At 35.9% G+C, this 18,873-nt stretch overlaps 1 long non-coding RNA gene across 1 annotated transcript; it reads right to left on the reverse strand.

Annotated features, from left to right (window-relative positions):
* Positions 1-780: 780 nt before the first annotated feature.
* LOC108306760 lies at positions 781-18,290 on the reverse strand. Its single transcript, XR_001826267.2, has 3 exons — positions 18,211-18,290; positions 1,392-1,510; positions 781-811 (listed from the first exon to the last, which is right to left on the reverse strand). It is a non-coding gene; the product is annotated as an uncharacterized LOC108306760 (long non-coding RNA).
* Between the last annotated feature and the right edge of the window lie 583 nt (positions 18,291-18,873).

Below are 18,873 nucleotides of genomic sequence, written 5' to 3' on the forward strand. Positions count from 1 at the left end.
ATTAGATGGTGCCCACCCAGATTGAGGGTGGGTCAGCCTCTCCCAGTCCACTGACTTAAGTGTTAGTCTCCTTTGGCAACACCCTCACAGACACACCCAGGAACCATACTTTGTATCCTTCAATCCAATTAAGTTGACATTCAATATTAACCATCACAATATATAATAAAGAAAAATCAGAATACTTTAAATAAAAAAATTTTTACTGTAGATTAAGAACATCTAAATAAATGGATACAGTGGTCTGTGTTCTTTGATAGAAAAAATGACCACTGTAATGTTGCTAATTGCCTACAACTAATCAATATAATTACTGCAATTATGACCAAAATATCATCAGGAACTTCTTTCTTAGACATGACAGAGTCATAAAATAATTAACCAAAATAGCTAGGACTATTTAGGAAAGGAGACTAATGAGGAGTCTTGGCTCCTTGTATGCTGAAACCATGATCATAATCATCATGATCATCATCATTGCTAGAGTGTGTTTGGACCCACTAAATTTCACATTGAAATTGGATTCCCAGTGTTGAAGGTGTGGCTTGGTGGGAGGTGTTTGGGATGTAGGGGTGAATTCTTCATCAGTAGCTTGGTGCTACACTCACAGGAGTGCATAAGTCTCACTTTTAGGTACCCTCAAGGACTAGTTGTTGAAAAACCCTGGCATCTATTTCTTTTTCTGTCTTGCCTCTTTCTTACCACTTTATCTCTGAAGAGCTGGCTTCTGTTTATCTTCTGCCATGGGTGTAAGCAGTCTGAAGCTCTCACCAGAAGCAAATGCTGGTTGTTGTCATGCTTCTTGTATAGCCTGCAGAACTATAAGGCAAACAAACCTCTTATCTTTATAAATTACTCAACCTTGGGTATTCCTTTGTAGCATTCCAAAGAACTAAGACAATCCTCATTTTCAGCAATTATTGAAATAGAGTGGTGCTTAGAGAGCTAAAGGCACTTAGTATAGTAGAAGGCCTAAAAATTGTTCCACATAACTATGAAATTAGTTTATAACAAATGTGGTATGATAAAGGTAGAATAGGAAAACCACTTGACTCATATATAATGCCCAAACCATACAAAAATAATTGCAGTAATGATACTTAAACAGCTAGGTTAGTCATTAGAAAACCAAAAATGTTAGCTCTAACCACATAACAAAGTAAATTCCAGATAAGGTGATATTAAATGAGGAGAAAAGGAATACATAAAATAGCAAAAAGAGGGAAAGCATATACATATTTGTGTATGATTATTAATAAACCTATATGCAAATTTCAAAAGTAGTAAAATTTGCACATATCCCAGAACAGTGTGGTAAGATTCATAAGACAAATGCTTAAAAGTTAAACACAACATCTCTTTGAGAATGTGACATTAATATTTATAGTCACCTGGCTTCAACTCTGTGTGCTTTCAGTGGTGAAGGCTCTGTATTAATTTCTTGGTTATAGAGAGTCTTTGTGAGATGGCTTTCTCAGATGCTGGTCATAGGTAACAGTCAACATAATGACTGGAACAGAACATCATATCTCAATATCAACACTGAATTTAAGGGATTCAAAGATTCAAGGATTCATAGTTTGCATATTTACTAACATGAAAGCTTATTGTTCAACAGGTAATATTGGCTGATACCCTAATTAAGACAATAAGCCATCCTTCAGGCTGTTTGTCTCACAGATATGATATCTGGAGAGACACAGCTTTCACTCCAGGAGTATCATTAGAAACTAGATCCTCAACGCACATTCAAGTAATCCTAAGGTAAGAAAGTGGAGGACATAGTCTAAGAAGAAAGTGAGAACATAGTGAGTCTTCTTATCACAAATTGGGTCTTCTAGTGGACATATTGAAAAGACTTAAAGGAAAGGAGAGGAAAGGGGTTTGAATAGGATTATGGATGTGCTCAGTAAAACAAGGATAAAGAACCCTGTGACACAGGGTAGCATAAAGGCTTAGACATTTAGTTTGATTAAGGTAAATAGTGAATGTTTACTTCAGTTCCCATTGAAGATGGATAGATTTTAGGGTTTCTCAGACCTGTGGCAATTAGTCTAAGCTAGAGCTCTGCAATTGAGTTATTTTGATATGAAGCAGTGAAAGAACAAAACTTACTGCATACAGGAGAAAGTTTTGCATTTTCAAATGCAGTTATTCAAAATACGGATGATGTCTCTTGTGTTTATGCATAGCCTGATAGGCAAGGACTGAATTATATAAATAAGGTTCATGAGTTGTAGAAAGAGGAATGTGCCAAAAAGCTATAAAGGCATCAGTTTATAAGATTCAAGTGGTCATGAAAGCTGAATTCATTATCACCATCTTCAGGATCTCACAATGGACACAGAAAGGTTACTAGTAGAACAATTTGAGGGCGATTTTGAGAGTTGGAAACTTCAGATTTATGAGAATGTATAATACACAGGAAGGAAATACAGTATCTGTATCAAATGATATGATAGAATAAATGAAGAGAGACAGAAAAGAGGAAACAAAGGCAGAAGATGTGCTTACAATGAGTATCAACAGAGGATGATACCAGAATTAGGGCTTAGAAGCTAGTTTTAATAAACAACTAATATTTAACATTCATATGCTCCTTCTATGTTTAGACACTATCCTAGAGTCATTACTAATTTAACTTGTTTAATCCCCATTAAAAACAAAAACAAAAGAAAACACTAGGAGATGTATGTCATTCTTAACTTCATTTTGTCTATTAGTAAATGAAGGCCTAGAGAGGTAAGGACCCTGCTAGGGTCATGAGACAGTATGTGTTGGAGCTGACATTCACACTGACTCTATCTTCAAAACCCTTTGTCTTAACCTTTAGGACTTCAAAATAAGGAATTCAAGAACAGTACAAAAATCAAAGAACACTGTATTAGCAGAAAAAATTTAACAACTCAGTAATATTAAAGAATTGATTAAACAGTTTATAGAAAAATGTTAAACATTACTGAAGCTACACCAGAATTTTCATCGTGAATATAAAGTTTTGAAAATTTAATTACCTATTATTTCTAATATATGAGCTTTGATCAGAAAAAAAAAAATGCTATATGTAGACAGGATCTGGTTTCATGAGTATGCAACAAGTGAAGTCACATGATGCTCTGTGCTTACAGGAGCCTCATGCTTTGTTTAATGCCTTAACACCACCAGAACATGATTTAATAAATTTTGAACAAGGAGCTTTGCACTTTCATTTTGTGCTAGACCTTGTGAATTGTATAACTGGTCCTGTACATACATAATTAAATATTAGATAATTAAATATTTCACAAATTATCCCAACATGCCAATATACTTAAATTTCATCTGATTTTAGCCAAAGCGAAAGTGATAAAAATGTTATGGTATTGAAAATTTGGAATGTATTATTAAAAGGTAAAAAAATTAAGTTTGCCATATGTGTCATGTTTAAAACCAATGTATCTCTGATTTTTAAAAGAGGAAATTTGATGCAACTAAATAATTAATGGTAAGGTGGTTTGGAAGGATATCTCAATTATCCATAATGAATACCCTGCAAGTGTTCCAGGGAGCAGCTGCAGCCAAGGCAGGTGTGCGGTGGGGGGAGAAAAGATCCAACTTAGTTTTAGGAAGAAAATGCACAGAGAAATGAGAAGGCAGTCCCAGAGCATCTGTCAGATCTACATGAAAAGACAATTTGAGAACAGATGGTAATGGAAAGTAGAAAATTACTTTCATACACATCTAGACATCTTTTGGCCAGCAGTGAAGAATTTGGTACAGTGGGCTAAGTCCTTTAGGACACACTAGCCAACATGGATAAGAAAAGCCTTTCAAATCAGCTAGGCTTTTGCTAATGTAATTTTAGCCATTAATGTGTAGAACAAAAGAATACCAACTAATCCTTTAGGGGCCCAAGCAGAGATGTGTGTGGCAGTGTAGGGTCTCTTAAAAATTTTCTGCTTCGATGTATAGGGTAATAAAGTGAAGATAAAAATTCTGTTCAGTAACACATTTACATATTAAGCATGCCCAGAATGAGGATTTAGCCTTTCAAATAAATGCAATTCAGTAATAAGAATAATAAAAATTTGCACCAGATTGTTATTTTGCTAGATAATAGAAAGACTGGGTGTTTTAGGTCAAAATAGACCTCTGACAAAGATCTATTGGCTACACAAAGATTATAATTTATTTTCCTCTCTTCTTCCTCCTCTTCTTTCTCCTTCTCCCCCACCTTCTTTTCCTCCTCCTCCTCCTAGCAAATATGTGTGTGTGTGTCTAAAGAACTTATAATATTATTATATAAAGACAATAAGAGTTGAATGGAATTTAATAGTTAAACCTTTTTCACTATATCTTCATATTAAGGTGTATATTTTGTCATAAAAATTCTATAAGCCAAGTGTGTATGTGTGCATGCGTGCGTGTGTGTGTATAATTATTTACTTATTTTTGTAGTTTCATGGGGTATATGTGCAGGTTTGTTACATAAATATGTTGCATAATGGCGTGGTTTAGGCTTCTAATGTGTTCATCACCCAAATAGTAAAAAGTGCACCCAGTAGGTAATTTTTCAACTCACACCTCTTTCCCCCTTTTTGAAGTCCCCAGTGTCTATTATTTCCATCTATATGTCCATGATTACTCAATGTTTAGTTCCTACTTATAAGGAGAATATGTGTTATTTGATTTTATGTTTATTTCACTGTGCATAATGGCCTCCAGCTCCATCCATGTTGCCACAAAAGGCATAATTCCATTCTTTTTTGTGGCTGCATATATACTACATTTTCTTTGTCCCATCATCTGTTGATGGACAATTGGGTTGATTTCATGACTTTGGTATTATGAATAGTGCTGTGATAAACATACAAGCAAGTATATTTTTATGTAATGATTTATTTTCCTTTGATAGATGACCAGTAGTGGGGATGCTGGCTCATATAGCCATTGTATTTTAAGCTATTTGAAATCTCAATACTGTTTACCATAGAGACTGTACTAATTTACATTCTCAAAATAACAGATATTGGTGAGGATGCAGAGAAAATGGAAGACTTTTCTCTGCATCCTCACCAACATCTGTTGTTTGTCTATTTAATAATGCTCATTCTTAATGGCGTAAGATGATATTTCATTGTACATTTCTCTGATGACTAGTGATGTCGAGAATTTTTTTGGTATTTTTGTCATTGTATACAAGAATTAACTCAAAATGGATTACATATTTAACTGTAAGACCTGAAAGATACAAAATCCTAGAAGAAAACCTAGAGAAAACTCTTCTAGACATTGACCTAGGCAAATAATTCATGATTAAGACTTCAAAAGGAAATGCTATCAAACAAAAATAGACAAATGTGACTTAATTCAACTAAAAATGTTCTGCATAGCAAAAGAAATTATCAACAGAGTAAACAGACCATATATAGAATGAGACAAAATATTCACAAACCATGCATCTGACAGAGAACTAACATACCACATCTACAACCAACTTAACTCACCAAGATAAAAACAAGTAACACCTTTAAAAAGTGGGTAAAGGATATGTACAGACATTTCTCAAGATATATATCTACTATTTAAGTTAATTATCAAAACATTGTAAATGAATTATAAGAAAGTCTATTATTTTCAGTCAATAAACATGGGTGTTCTCTTAAGTGGCAGGAGAGATTTTAGTTTCCCAACAACTGGTTGTTGATTTCAGATTCTCAAGTGGATTATGTTGCAGGGATATTTTTGATTATTATCAGCCTACCTTTTGACAAACTATTAATATTACATATCTAGAATAATACCTCTGCAGTACAAACCACCAAAGAATTCTTGAAACATGAGAAGGATCCCAAAGCCAATATCTGAATCACGAAATTGATACTTGGGGAATGCAGATTATATGAAACATATTTTTCTCATATTGTATTCCCAGCAAAGGGCACAGAGGCTGTCACATAGTAAACATGCAATAATGTGCTTTATTCTGAAGTAAATGGTTTAAAACACTTGTGTTAACAGAGGAATTGTGCTCTCCATTTATATTTAATGAGCACATACTAAGTGCTAGGGAGCTGGGGATTTGGGTTCAAATTTGATTTAACCTTACATGACTTATTTTTGAATCCCCAGTTATCTTATTTCTAGAATGGAAATAATTTCCCTCCTACCTGAAAAGGTTTTTGAGAGTTAAAAATTTAATTGACTATGAAAGTAATTAAATTTAAATTATTACAAAATATGTTACTTTAATAACACATATTTTTGTTCATTCAGCAGCAATAATTTTTGTAACACTTGAATCAACTGTAAAGCTCAGAATGTGTAGATACCAGTTCATCAGATTTATTCCTTAGAACTGAAGGCTAATTTTAATGCTTGAATTTGCTAATCAACCATGTTATAAATCCCTTACATAGTTAATATTGTATTATTCACAATCTCTTATGCTTAGTTTAATATATGAAAGAGACTATTTTGAGTACTGTACTTTCTCATATAATTTATATATTCACAGTGGATGCCCTCATTGAATCTGAAAATTTTCTCATTAAAGCTCAATTATATTCTATAACATAGTTTATCTGAATTGTTTCTAAATTTTTTCAAGTCATTTTTCAGCTGCTGAATTTTTAATAGAATACAGCTAAGCTATATTCTTGACCAAAATGCATAATTTCAGTTTTTTTTCATTTTCTTTTTGTCATATACACTCAGAATCCTCAATTGTGTTCATGTTGGCTTGGCCTAATTTTATCAATTTAGTTTTGTATTAAATATTTTGGCCTTAGACATTACACTAAGGGATACCATTAAATACCTTGTAGTTACTTAAATGATAAGGAGAATATGTGTCTTCATATTGCCTTGAACATCTTTCATTACTATGTTACACTTGTAACAACAAATAAATATTGATATATTATTGTTTACTCAAGTCCATAGTTGATTTAGTTTTTTTTTTTACACTATATACATATATTTTTGTATTCTAAAATCCTATCTAAGATACCAGTTAAATTTAATCAACATGTTTCTTTCAGTTCCTCTTGGTTCAATTCTCCTTTCTGCCACCATGTGAAGAACAACGTGTTTGCTTCCCCTTCTGCCATGATTGTAAGTTTTCTGAGGTCTCCACAGCAATGCAGTACTGTGAGTCAATGAAATCTCTTTTCTTTATAAATTACGCAGTCTTGGGTATTTCTTCATAGCAGCATGAGAATGAACTAATACATGTGTTTTTTGGCAAATGCACAATGGTATGTATTAATCATTATAGTATCATATAGAATAGTTTCATTGTCCTAGAAAGTCAAATCTCCTAAGCTTTATTCACCCATTCCTCCTTTCATTTAGAATGGATTTGTTTCTTTCATGCATTTTTATGTCTTGCTAGCTCATTTTTTTTCTTAGAATAATATCTCATTTTATGACTGTATCACAAGTATCAATAGCAAAATAGACCAAGCAGAAGAAATAATCTCAGAGCTTGAAGACTATCTTTCTAAAATAAGGCAGTCAAGAATAGAGAAAAACAATGAAAAGGAATGAATAAAACCTCTGAGAAATATGGGACTATGTAAAAGGTCAAAATCTGTGACTGATTGGGGTACCAGACAGAAATGAGGAGAATAGAACAAAGTTGGAAAACATACTTCAGGATAAATGATTTTTCTAATATATTGTTGAATTTGGTATACTGGTATTTTGTTGAGGATTTTTTCATCAATAGTTAACAGAGATATTGGCCTGTAGTTTTTCGCTTCTTTCTACCCCTTTGTCTGGTTTTGGCATCAGGATAATACCAGCCTTGTAGAATGAATTTGCAAGTATCCATTTCTCCTCTATGTTTTATAATAGTTTGGGTGGAGTTGCCATTAGTTCTTCCCTAAATGTTTGGTAGAATTCAGTAGTCGATATATTGGGTTTGGTCCTTTCTTTACTGGGAAACGTTTTATTATGGATTCAATCTTATTGTTGTGTTCACGTTTTGGATTTCTTCATAGTTCAATGTTGGCATGTTTTGCATGTGTCTTAGAATTTATCCATCTCCTCTAAATTTTCCAATTTATTGGTATATACTTTCTCATAGTAGCTATTAATGATCCTTTGAATTTCTGCAGTATCAATTACAATGTCTCCTTTATATCTCTAATTTTATTTATTTGGGTCTTCTTTCTTTTTTTCTTCATTAGTCTGGCTAGAGATTTGTCAGTTTTGTTAAGCTTTTGAAAAAATAACTTTTTGTTTTATTAATGTTTTGTGTTGTTTTATTTCAAATTCACTTATTTCTGACATAATCTGTATTATTTCCTCCCACTAATTTTAGGCTCAGTTTGCTCTGCTTTTCTAGTTCTTCATGATGCATTGCTAGGTTATTTTTCAACATTTTTCTTCTTTTTTTGATGTAGGCACTTAGGGCTATAAATTTCCTGCTTAGTACTGCTTTCACTGTATCCCATACATTGTGGTATGTTATGTTTTCATTATTATTTGGTGGAAAGGGAAGTAAACACGTCATCTTTACATGGTGACAACAAGGAGAAGTGCCAAGCAAAAGGGAGGAAAAACCTCTTATAAATCCATAAGATATTATAAGAACTTATTCACTATCATGCGAAAAGCATGAAGGTAATCACCCCCATGATTCAGTTACCTCCCATGAGGCCCCTCCCACATGTGGAGATTATGGGAACCCAATTCAAGATGAGATTTGGGTGGGTACAGCCAAATCATATCAGATGTTTCTTTGTTGAGTGCCTGGGAGATCTGACCAATGCTGAAAATAAGGTGTTGAACTCTCCAGTTACTGTTTTGGGGTCTATTTCTCCCTTTAGCTCTAAAAATGTTTGCTTTGTACATCTGGGTGCTCCAGTGTTAGCATATATATTTATAATTATTATGTTCTGTTGCTGGATTGACCCCTTTGCCATTATATAATGACCTTCTTTATTTGTTCTTATAAGTATAGCTACTTCTGATCTTTTTTTGGTTTCCATTGGCAATGAATATCTTTTTCTACTCTTTCATTTGCAGTATATGTTATCTTTGTAGGTGAAGTGTGTTTCAATGGGTCCTGTTTATTTCATCCATTCAGACACTGTACATCTTTTGATTTGAGAGGTGTGTCATAGGGGTTTGTTGTACAGATTATTTTGTTACCCAGGGTATTAAGCATAGTACCCATTAGTTATGTTTCCTGATTCTCTACCTCCTTTTACCCTCCACACTCCAGTATGCCCTAATGTCTGTTGTTGTCCTCTATGTGTCCATGTGTCCTCATCATTTAGCTTCCACTTATAAGTGAGAACATGTGATATTTTTTTCTGTTCATACATTAGTTTGCTAAAGGTAATAGCCTTTTGCTCCAGCCATGTTCCTGCAAAGAACATAATCTTGTCCTTTTTGATGGCTGCATGTTATTCCATGGTATATGCATACCACATTTTCTTTATCCAGTCTATCATTGATGGGCATTTTGGTTGATTCCATGTCTTTGCTGTTTTAAATAATACTGCAATGAACACACATGTATATGTGTCTTTATAATGGAATGATGTATATTCTTATAAGTATGTAAGTATATAAGTATATTCCTTTAAGTACACCCAGTAGTGAAATTCCTGGGTCAGATGGTAGTTCTGCCTTTAGGTCTTTGAGGAAAACACTCTGTTTTCCATAATAGTTGACCTAATTTATACTGTCACCAACAGTGTGTAAGCATTCCCTTTTCTCCACAACCTTGTCAGCATCTGTCATTTTTAAACCTTTTAATAATAGCCATGCTAACTGGCATGAAGTGATATCTCATTGTGGTTTTGGTTTTCATTTCTCTAATAATCAGTGATATTGAGCTTTTCTCATATGCGTTTTGGGCACATGTATGTCTTCTTTTGAAAAGTGTCCCTTTTTGTTCTTTGCCTATTTTAATGGTTTTTTTCTTGAAAAATTTTTAAGTTCCTTATAGATGTTGAATATTAGATCTTTGTCAAATGCCTAGTTTGCAAAAGTTTTCTACCATTCTATAGATTATCTATTTACTGTGTTGATAGTTTCTTTGCCTTTGCAGAAGCTCTTTCCTCGAATTAGATCCCATTTGTCATTTTTTGCTTTTGTGGCAATTGCTTTTGCCATTTTTGTCATACAATCTTTGCCAATTCCTATATCCAGAATGGTATTGCCTAGGTAGTCTTCAGGGCTTTTTATGGTTTGGGATTTTACATTTAATTTTTAATACAATATAAGGAAGGTGTCCATTTCAATCTTCTGCCTATGGCTAGCCAGTTATCCCAGAACCATTTATTGAATAGGGCGTTCTTTCCACATTGCTTGTTTTTGTCAATTTTATAAAAGATCAGATAGTCATAGGTGTGCAGCTATATTTCCATGCCTTCTACTCATTTCATTGTTCTGTGTGTCTGTTTCTGTACCAGTATCATGCTATTTTTGTTACTGTAGCCCTGTAGTGTATAGTTTGAAGCCCAGTTTTGTGAGGCCTCCAGTTTTGTTCTTTTTGCTTAGGATTACCTGGACTTTTTGAACTGTTTTCTTCTTCCATATTAATTTTAAGACAATTTTGGGTTTTTTTGTTTTTTAGTTTTGTGAAGAATGTCATTGGTAGTTTAATAGATCATTGAATGTATAAATTGCTTAGGATAATATGGCCATTTTAGCCATATTGATTCTTCCTATCCATGAGCATGGAATGTTTTTCCATTTGTGTCATCTCTGATTTTTTTGAGCAGTAGTTTGTAATTTACCTTGTAGAGATCGTTCACCTTTCTGGTTAGCTGTATTCCTAGGTATTTTTATTTTTGTGGCAATTGTGAATGAGATTCTGTTCCTGATTCAGCTCCTGCTTGACTGTTGTTGGTGTGTAAAATGTTAGAGACTTTTTAATGCCATTTTCGTATACTGAAACTGGTGAACTTGGTTTATCAGCTTAAGAAGCAGAGCTTTTGAGCCATGATATGCAGTTTTCTAGATGTAGGATTATGTCATCTGCAAACAGGGATAGTTTGATTTCCTCTCCTCCTATTTGAATGTCCTTTATTTCATTTTCTTACTGATTACTCTGGCCAGAACTTCCAATACTATGTTGCAGTGAAAGAGGGCAACCTTGTCTTATGCTGGTTTTCAACGGGAATGCTTCCTTGCTTTTGTACATCTAGTATGATATTGGCTGTGGGTTTGTCATAAATTGCTCTTATTATTTTGAAGTATGTTCCTTCAATACCTACTTTATTGACAGTTTTTTAACATGAAGTAGTGTTGAAATTTATTGGAAGCCATTTCTGATTTGTATTTTGATTTATATGAAGATCAATAAATGTAATTCATCATATAAACAGATCTAAGGACAAAAAACACATTTTCTCCATGCAGAAATTAAACCAGCCTTGCATCCCAGGGATAATGCCTACTTGATCATGGTTTTCGATGTGTTTCTGGATTCAGTTTTCCAGTATTATACTGAGGATTTTTGCATTGATATTTTTCAAAGATATTGACCTGAAGTTTTCTTTTCTGTATGTGTGTCTCTGCTAGGTTTTGGTATCAGGATGACTCTGGCTTAAAAGAATGAGTTAAAGAGGAGTTCCTTCTCCTCAACGTTTTGGATTGGTTTCAGTAGGAATAGTACCAGCTGTTCTCTGCACATCTGGTAGAATTTAACTGTGAATCCATCTGGACCTGGGCTTGTATTGGTTGGTAGAATATTTATTACTGGTTCAATGTTGATGCTTCTTATTGGTCTGTTCAGGGATTTAACTTCTTCCTGGCTCAGTCTTGGGAAGGTATATGTGTCTAGCAATTTATCCATTTCTTCTAGATTTTCTAGTTTACGTACATAGAGGTGTATATAATATTCTTTGAGTTACTTGGATCTTCTCTTTTTTCATATTTATTTACTAAACATACTTTATTTACTAAACATACTAGTTCAGCTAGTGGTCTATCTATTTGATTATCTTAAAGAAACAACTCCTGGATTTGTTGGTGTTCTGAATGGTTTTACATGTCTCAGTTTCCTTCAGTTCAGGTCTTATCTTGGTTATTTCTTGCCTTCCACTGTCTTTGGAGTTATTTTTCTCTTAGTTATCTAGTTATTTTAATCATAATGTTAGGTTGTTAAATTGAGATCTTTTTAACTTTTTGATGTGGATATTTAGTACTATAAATTTCCCTCTTAACACGCCTTAACTGTGTCCCAGAAATTCTGCTATGTTGTATCTTTGTTCTCATTAGTTTAAAAAAACTTATTGATTTCTGCCTTAATTTTCTTATTTACCCAGAAGTAGTTTAGGATCAGGTTATTCAATTTTCATGTAATTGTATGATTTTTAGTGAGTTTATTAGCCTTGATTTCTAATTTGATTGTGCTCTGGTCCAGGAAACTGGCATGATTTCAGTTTTTGCTATTGCTGAGGGGTGTCTAATTCCTGATTTTGTGATTTATTTTAGATTATGTGCCATGTGGCAATGAGAATTATCCTGTTGTTTTGGAATGGAGAATTCTGTAAATGTCTATCATATCCATTTTATCTGGTACTGATTTTAGGTCCTGAATATCTTTGTCTCCCACTATTAATGTGTGGAAGTCTAGATCTCTTTGAAAGTCTCTAAGAACTTGCTTTATGTATCAGGGTGCTACTATTTTGGGTGCTTATATATTTAGGATAGTTAGGTTTTCTTGTTGAATTGAACTCATTATCATTATATAATCCCCTTCTTTGTCTTTTTTGACCTTTGCTGATTTAAGGTAGGTCTCTTGAAGACACCATACCAATGGGTCCTTGTTCTTTATCTTGCCCTCTGTGCCTTTTAAAGGGGCATTTTAGCCCATTTACATTCAAGATTATTATTGATATGTGTGGATTTGATCCTGTCATCCTGATGTTAGCTGGTTATTTTGCAGACTTGTTTAGATGGTTGCTTTATAGTGTCATTGGACTGTGTATAGAGGCTGAGAGTAGTCTTTCCTTTCCATATTTAGCACTTCTATCAAGAGCTCTTATATGGTAGGTTTGTTTTTAATAAATTTCCTTACAATTTGCTTGTCTGAAAAGGATCATGTATCTTCTTTGCCTGTTATGCTTACTTTGGCTGGATATGAAATTCTGGGTTTTTATTTTCTCTAAGACTGTTGAATATTGACCCCCAATCTTTTCTGGCTTGTAGGGGTTCTGCTGAGATTCACTGTTGGTGTGATGAGTTTCCCTTTGTAGGTGACTTGGCCTTTGTCTCTAGCTGCCTTTAACATTTTTTCTTTCATTTTGACCTTGGAGAATCTGATGATTATGTGTCTTGGGGATAGAAATAAATACTTCTTGTGAAGTAACTTACTGGGGTTCTCTGCCTTTCTTGAATTTGAATATTGGACCCTCTAGATATCTTGAGAAGGTTCTCATGGAAGATATCCTGAGAAATGTTTTCCAAGTTGGTTCCATTCTCTTAATCTCTTTCAGGAAAACCAGTAAGTCATAGATTCAATCTCTTTACATAATTCCATATTTCTCAAAGGTTTCTAATCCTTTTCATTCTTTTTTTTCTATTCTTGTCTGTCTTATTTTACAAAGCCAATCTTCAAGCTCTGTGATTCTTTCCTCTATTTAGTCTATTCTGCTATTAATATTTATAATTGCATTATAAAATTCTTGTAGTGTGTTTTTTGGCTCTGTCTGGTTGGTTACTTTCTTTTATATTTTGGCTATTTTGTTTGTCAGCTCCCACACTATTTTATTGTGATTCTTACCATTTATGGATTGCATTTCGACATATTCCTACATCTAAATAATCTTCATTCCTATCTATATTCTGATTTCTATTTATGTCATTTCAGCCATCTCAGGCTGGCTCAGAACTCTTGTTGTATAGTTAGTGTGGTCATTTGGAGAAAAGAAGACACACTGGCTTTCTGAGTTGTCAGGGACTGTGGTGACAGCGGGACCCATCCTCGTTTGCATGTTCCAGCAGCAGCAGCAGCAGTGTGGTAGGGTGCTCACTTGTTAGCTGTGTCAATTAATACAAATAAAATATTTATTTTACTTTATTTAGTCTTTCTCTGACACTTTTCCTTTATTTAGATAGATCTGAGTTTCTCGCCACCATTTATCTACTCTCTGAAGAGTATCTTTTAACATTTGTTACAGGCAGATCTACTAAAAATAAATTTATAATTACTTGTCTGAGAAAATCATTTTCTTTTGCTTTTGAATAATTTTGGTGAATACAAAATTTGAGGTTGGTGTTTTTCCTTTATTCTTCATTCAATACTTCAAATATTGGAGAACCTTGGATTTAAAATTTAAAAATTAGCATCCAAACAAAGCAAACATTCCACTCGCTTCTTGCTTGCATGCTTTGCAATGTGAAGTATGATCCTATGGCTTCTTTCAAGATCTTCTCTTTGTTTTCAAATTCATATGATCTTCATATGCAGTTTGCATATGATATGCCTTGGTGGTATCTATCCTCCTCAGTGTCCTGTAAGGATTCTATTTTTATTTTTTAAGGCAAATGTTATTTAAATGCATAAAAATAAAATTAAAAAATATGTGGAATAGGCATCTACTCATCTTTTATAAAGCTTTGCTTCTGTTCAACCTCTCTATATCTCTATTTCAGTTGTTTTTCATTTCCATTCACCCATTCATATAATAAAACTTTTTTTTCCATTTATTTATTTTATTGCATTTTAGGTTTTGGGGTACATGTGAAGAACATGCAAGATTGTTGCATAGGTACACACGTGGCAGTGTGATTTTGCTGCCTTCCTCCCCATCACCTGCATCTGGCATCTCTCCCCTTGCTATCTCTCCCCACCCCTCACCATCCCTCCCCTATTTCCCCTCAACAGATCCCAGTGTGTAATGCTCCCCTCCCTCTGTCCATGTGTTCTCATTGTTCAACACCCACCCATATAATAAAATTTACTGAACATTGGCCAGGTGCAATGGCTCACACCTGTAATCCCAGCAATTTGGGATGCTGAAGTGGGTGGATCACCTGAGGTCGGAAGTTCAAGACCAGCCTGACTAACATGGAGAAATCCTGTCTCTATTAAAAATACAAAATTAGCTAGGCATGGTGGCACACACCTGTAATCCCAGTTACTTGGGAGGCTGAGGCAGGAGAATTGCCTGAACCCAGGAGGCGGAGGTTGCGGTGAGGCAAGATTGTGCCATTGCACTCCAGCCTGGGCAACAAGAGCAAAATTCCATCTAAAAAAAAAAATTACTGGACATCTAATACGTGTCAAAACCTGATTTTGGAAAACAGGACCATGATGTTTATATTTGTTTTGCAAAATTAATTTTTTCATTAAATTTGCAAAATTCTCAGCAACTATTACTTGAAATATTCTGCTTTTCTGTTTCCCACCTCCTCTTCCGTTTCACATTTTAGTTTGAGAAGTTTCTATTGACATCTCTTCAAACTGAATAATTTTTTCCTTGGCCATGTACAATTTACTGATATGCCCATATGATTTTGGATTTTATCATTTAATTTCTATTTTTTCTTAAGAAATTTTTCTCTTTTTACCTTACCTATCTGTTCTTGCATGTTCTCTACTTTTTTCCATTAGATGCCTTAATTTATGAATCATTGTTGCTTTAAATTCTCTATCTGATAATTATAAAATTGATGTCATATATGAGTTTGCTTCTGATGCTTGTTTTGGCTCTTCAGACTGTGGGTTTGTTTTCTTTCTTGCCCTTCGTATGCCTTATAAATTTTTGGTAAAAGCCAGACATAATCTATTGGGTAATAGAAACCAAGGTAAACAGGCATTTATGTGAGATGTCATGTTAATCTGGCTAGGAGGCTGGATGTTTTTAATGTTTGTTGTAGATGTAGATATTGGAGGCTTTGGGTTCCTCTAGTGTCTTGGTTTTTTCCTGCCCTATGTCTTTAAGCCAACAATGCCTCCTTAAAGAGATTGTAACTTTCAGCTGTTTATGATGTAATCCACTGCTGTAACAGGATATCCATCGATGTTGTATTTAAGTGGGGAAGAAGGGAAGTATTCTGTAATATGATTCTTGGTGTTTTCAGTGAGCTTGAGTTTCTATGCTATGACATTCAGAAATGTTTCTCAGCTTCATCTTTTTTATAAATTTTTTCCAGTTAAGTGAGATATGAAAACTAACGTGAGCTTGAGTTGGCTGTCCTTCCCTCAGATTGAATAAGGGTCTAGTAAATTTTCTTCCCTTGGAAAGTAGGTTCCTGTTGTTAAATACATTGTGGGCATATTTCAAAATGGCTACTTTTGTCCTCAACTTGCTAGAAACATAAAGTGATTTTTCTTTGCTCTTTATTTTCTTTGCTCTTTACCTTGAAATTGGTGGGGTTTTGAGGGATAAAAGCCATGAAAGCATAGAGTCCTAGGATTCTGGCCTCAGAAAAGCTGCTGGTGTCATGTACTGATAAGAACAATTAAACGGTAATTTTGATGAACTGCTGTAGGCCTTGTGGAGTAGCATGAGGGAAAGCAACTACTCAACCTAATGTTTGGTGTTTTGAAGGCTGTCTTTTCTCTCTGATTGCTTTCATGAACCTCCATTTGGGACTTCCACCAATATGGCTGACTAGGAAGAGCTCCATCTTTGGTTCCCAGCCAGAACGAGCCAGAAGGTGAGTGATCTCTGCATATCGAACAGAGGTGCCAGGTTCATCTCATTGGGACTGGTTAGACAGTGAGTGCAGCCCAAGGAGGGCAAATGAAACCAGGGTGGGGCACTTTTTCACCCTGGAAGCACAAGGAGCCAGAGAACTCCCTCTCCTAGCCAAGGGAAGGAGCCATTAGGGACTTTTCCAGACACTCTGGCTCAAATAATGTGCTTTCCTCATGATCTTTACAACCCACAGACCAGGAGATTCCCTCTGGTGCCTACCACACTAGCACCTTGGGTTTCCAGCACAAAACTGGGAAGCCATTTTAGCCACAGCAGGTTGTTTTTTTTTTTTTTCTTTCTCATATCCCAGTGGCGGCTGAAATGCCAGCGAGATAAAACTGCTCATTCCCCTGAAAAAAAGGAGGCTGAAGCCAGGGAGCCAAATGATCTGGCTTGGCGGGTCCCAGCCCCACGAAGACCAGCAAGCTAAGATCCACTGGCTTGAAATACTCACAGCCAGCACAGCATCCGCCATTGCTGAGGCTCAGGTAGGTGGTTTTAATCTTGCCTGTGTATAAACAAAGTCACTGGAAAGTTTATACAGCAACTGGGAAGAGCCCACGGTAGCTCACCAAGGTCTCTGCAGGCAGACTGTGACTGGACTCCCTTCTTGCTGGGCAGGGCATCTCTAAAAAAAGGCAGAAGCCCATCAGGGACTTATAAATAAAGGCCCCATCTTCCTGGAAAAGAACACATGGGAAAAGGGGCAGTTGTGGGTCCAGCTTCAGCAGACTTAAGTGTCCTTGCCCGGCAGCTCCCAGACCATTTATCCTTGACTGGGAGATACTTCATACAATAGAGCTCTGGCTGACATCTGGCGGGTACCTTTCTGGGATGAAGCTACAAGAGGAAGGCACAGGCAGCAATCTTGGCTGTTCTGCAGTACCTGTGGATGATTCCTACTAGGCCTCCAAGTCTAAGCCTGGCTATTTAAGCCTTGGTGAGCCACACATACACCTCTGGATGGCCCCCAGGAGCCAGGAAGTCTGAAGTAACCAGGTGGCAACAGAAAGAGGCAAAACAACTTGTTCCTCCCACAACTAATAGCTGCAACCTGCATCCATTGCTACTGTTCAACCTTGCAAAGTTTCCCCCGGACATTGGGTTTCTCAAGACCGCCACCCCTGTAACTATGTAATTTACTGCACCCTCCCCTCTGACTGCAACTGATACTCCCCATACTTATATATTCATGCTTGTTTGTAATAAATGACCCCCCCCGTTGTGATCACACATCCCATGAAACCCTCTCCCTCCCCAAGATAAATTACCGCCATTAGCTGACCATTTTCCCCAACTATATAACCAATCCCCTCTCCTACCCCTTTTGCCTAACTCCTTTCTCAGACTTGGCCCTCTTGCATCCAAGCGTGAAATAAATGGCCTTGTCTGGTGGTCTCTTTACGTGAGTGACACATGTGACAATCGGTGCCAAAACCTGGGACGAGGGAACTCCTACAGGAGACCAAACCTCCTGCCTCTACCCTTGTGTTTCCTCTGTGAAGAGACCTACGTATGACCTAAGTTCATCAGACCAGTCCGCGCATCCACTCACCATTCTTAGATCAGGTAAGCAGTTTGCCTCAACTCTCTTCTTTAGCCCATCTCACTGCCTGTCAGCTTCCTTCTCCTTTCAGTGGAGACAAGAAAGACAGAACTTTCTTGAGGTTCATGAACAGAAAAAATCCTACATTGGTCATGGAACTGGGAAGACAGTTTTCCTTCAGTGACTGATCACCGAAGTGTGTTCTGATAGCCATTGTCACTACATGCTTCTTTGAGTCTCTACATCCCCTCCTGCATTTTAAAGCATTTTCATAGTAAGTAGTTTGGCCTAATAAAACATTTCTATAGCAAAAAAAAAAAAAAAAAGAGACATTTGCTCTGGTCACCATGGACACTGGTTTCCTTCAGTGACCGATCATTGTGGAACATCTGCTCCAGTCATTCACTCACACTCATAGGGTGACAGATCAACTTGGGGGATGCCCCCTTTGGTCAATTCACCCCAGGTTCAGACCAAGTTTTAGTCTGGGAGACCTGCTAAACTGCTTGGTCATGCATTCACTGTCCTTGTCTCCACCACTCTTCTTAAACTATGGGCAATCTCCCACCCTCCTTTCCTCCCTTCCCCTCCCTTAGCCTGCAGCATTCTAAGTGTCTTATTTTCTTCTGTAATTCTGCTTGGCCTTGATATACATTGGACAATGGCTCTAAG

Source organism: Cebus imitator, unplaced genomic scaffold (genome assembly GCF_001604975.1).
Source record: "Cebus imitator isolate Cc_AM_T3 unplaced genomic scaffold, Cebus_imitator-1.0 Scaffold74, whole genome shotgun sequence".
Taxonomy (NCBI): Eukaryota; Metazoa; Chordata; class Mammalia; order Primates; family Cebidae; genus Cebus; species Cebus imitator.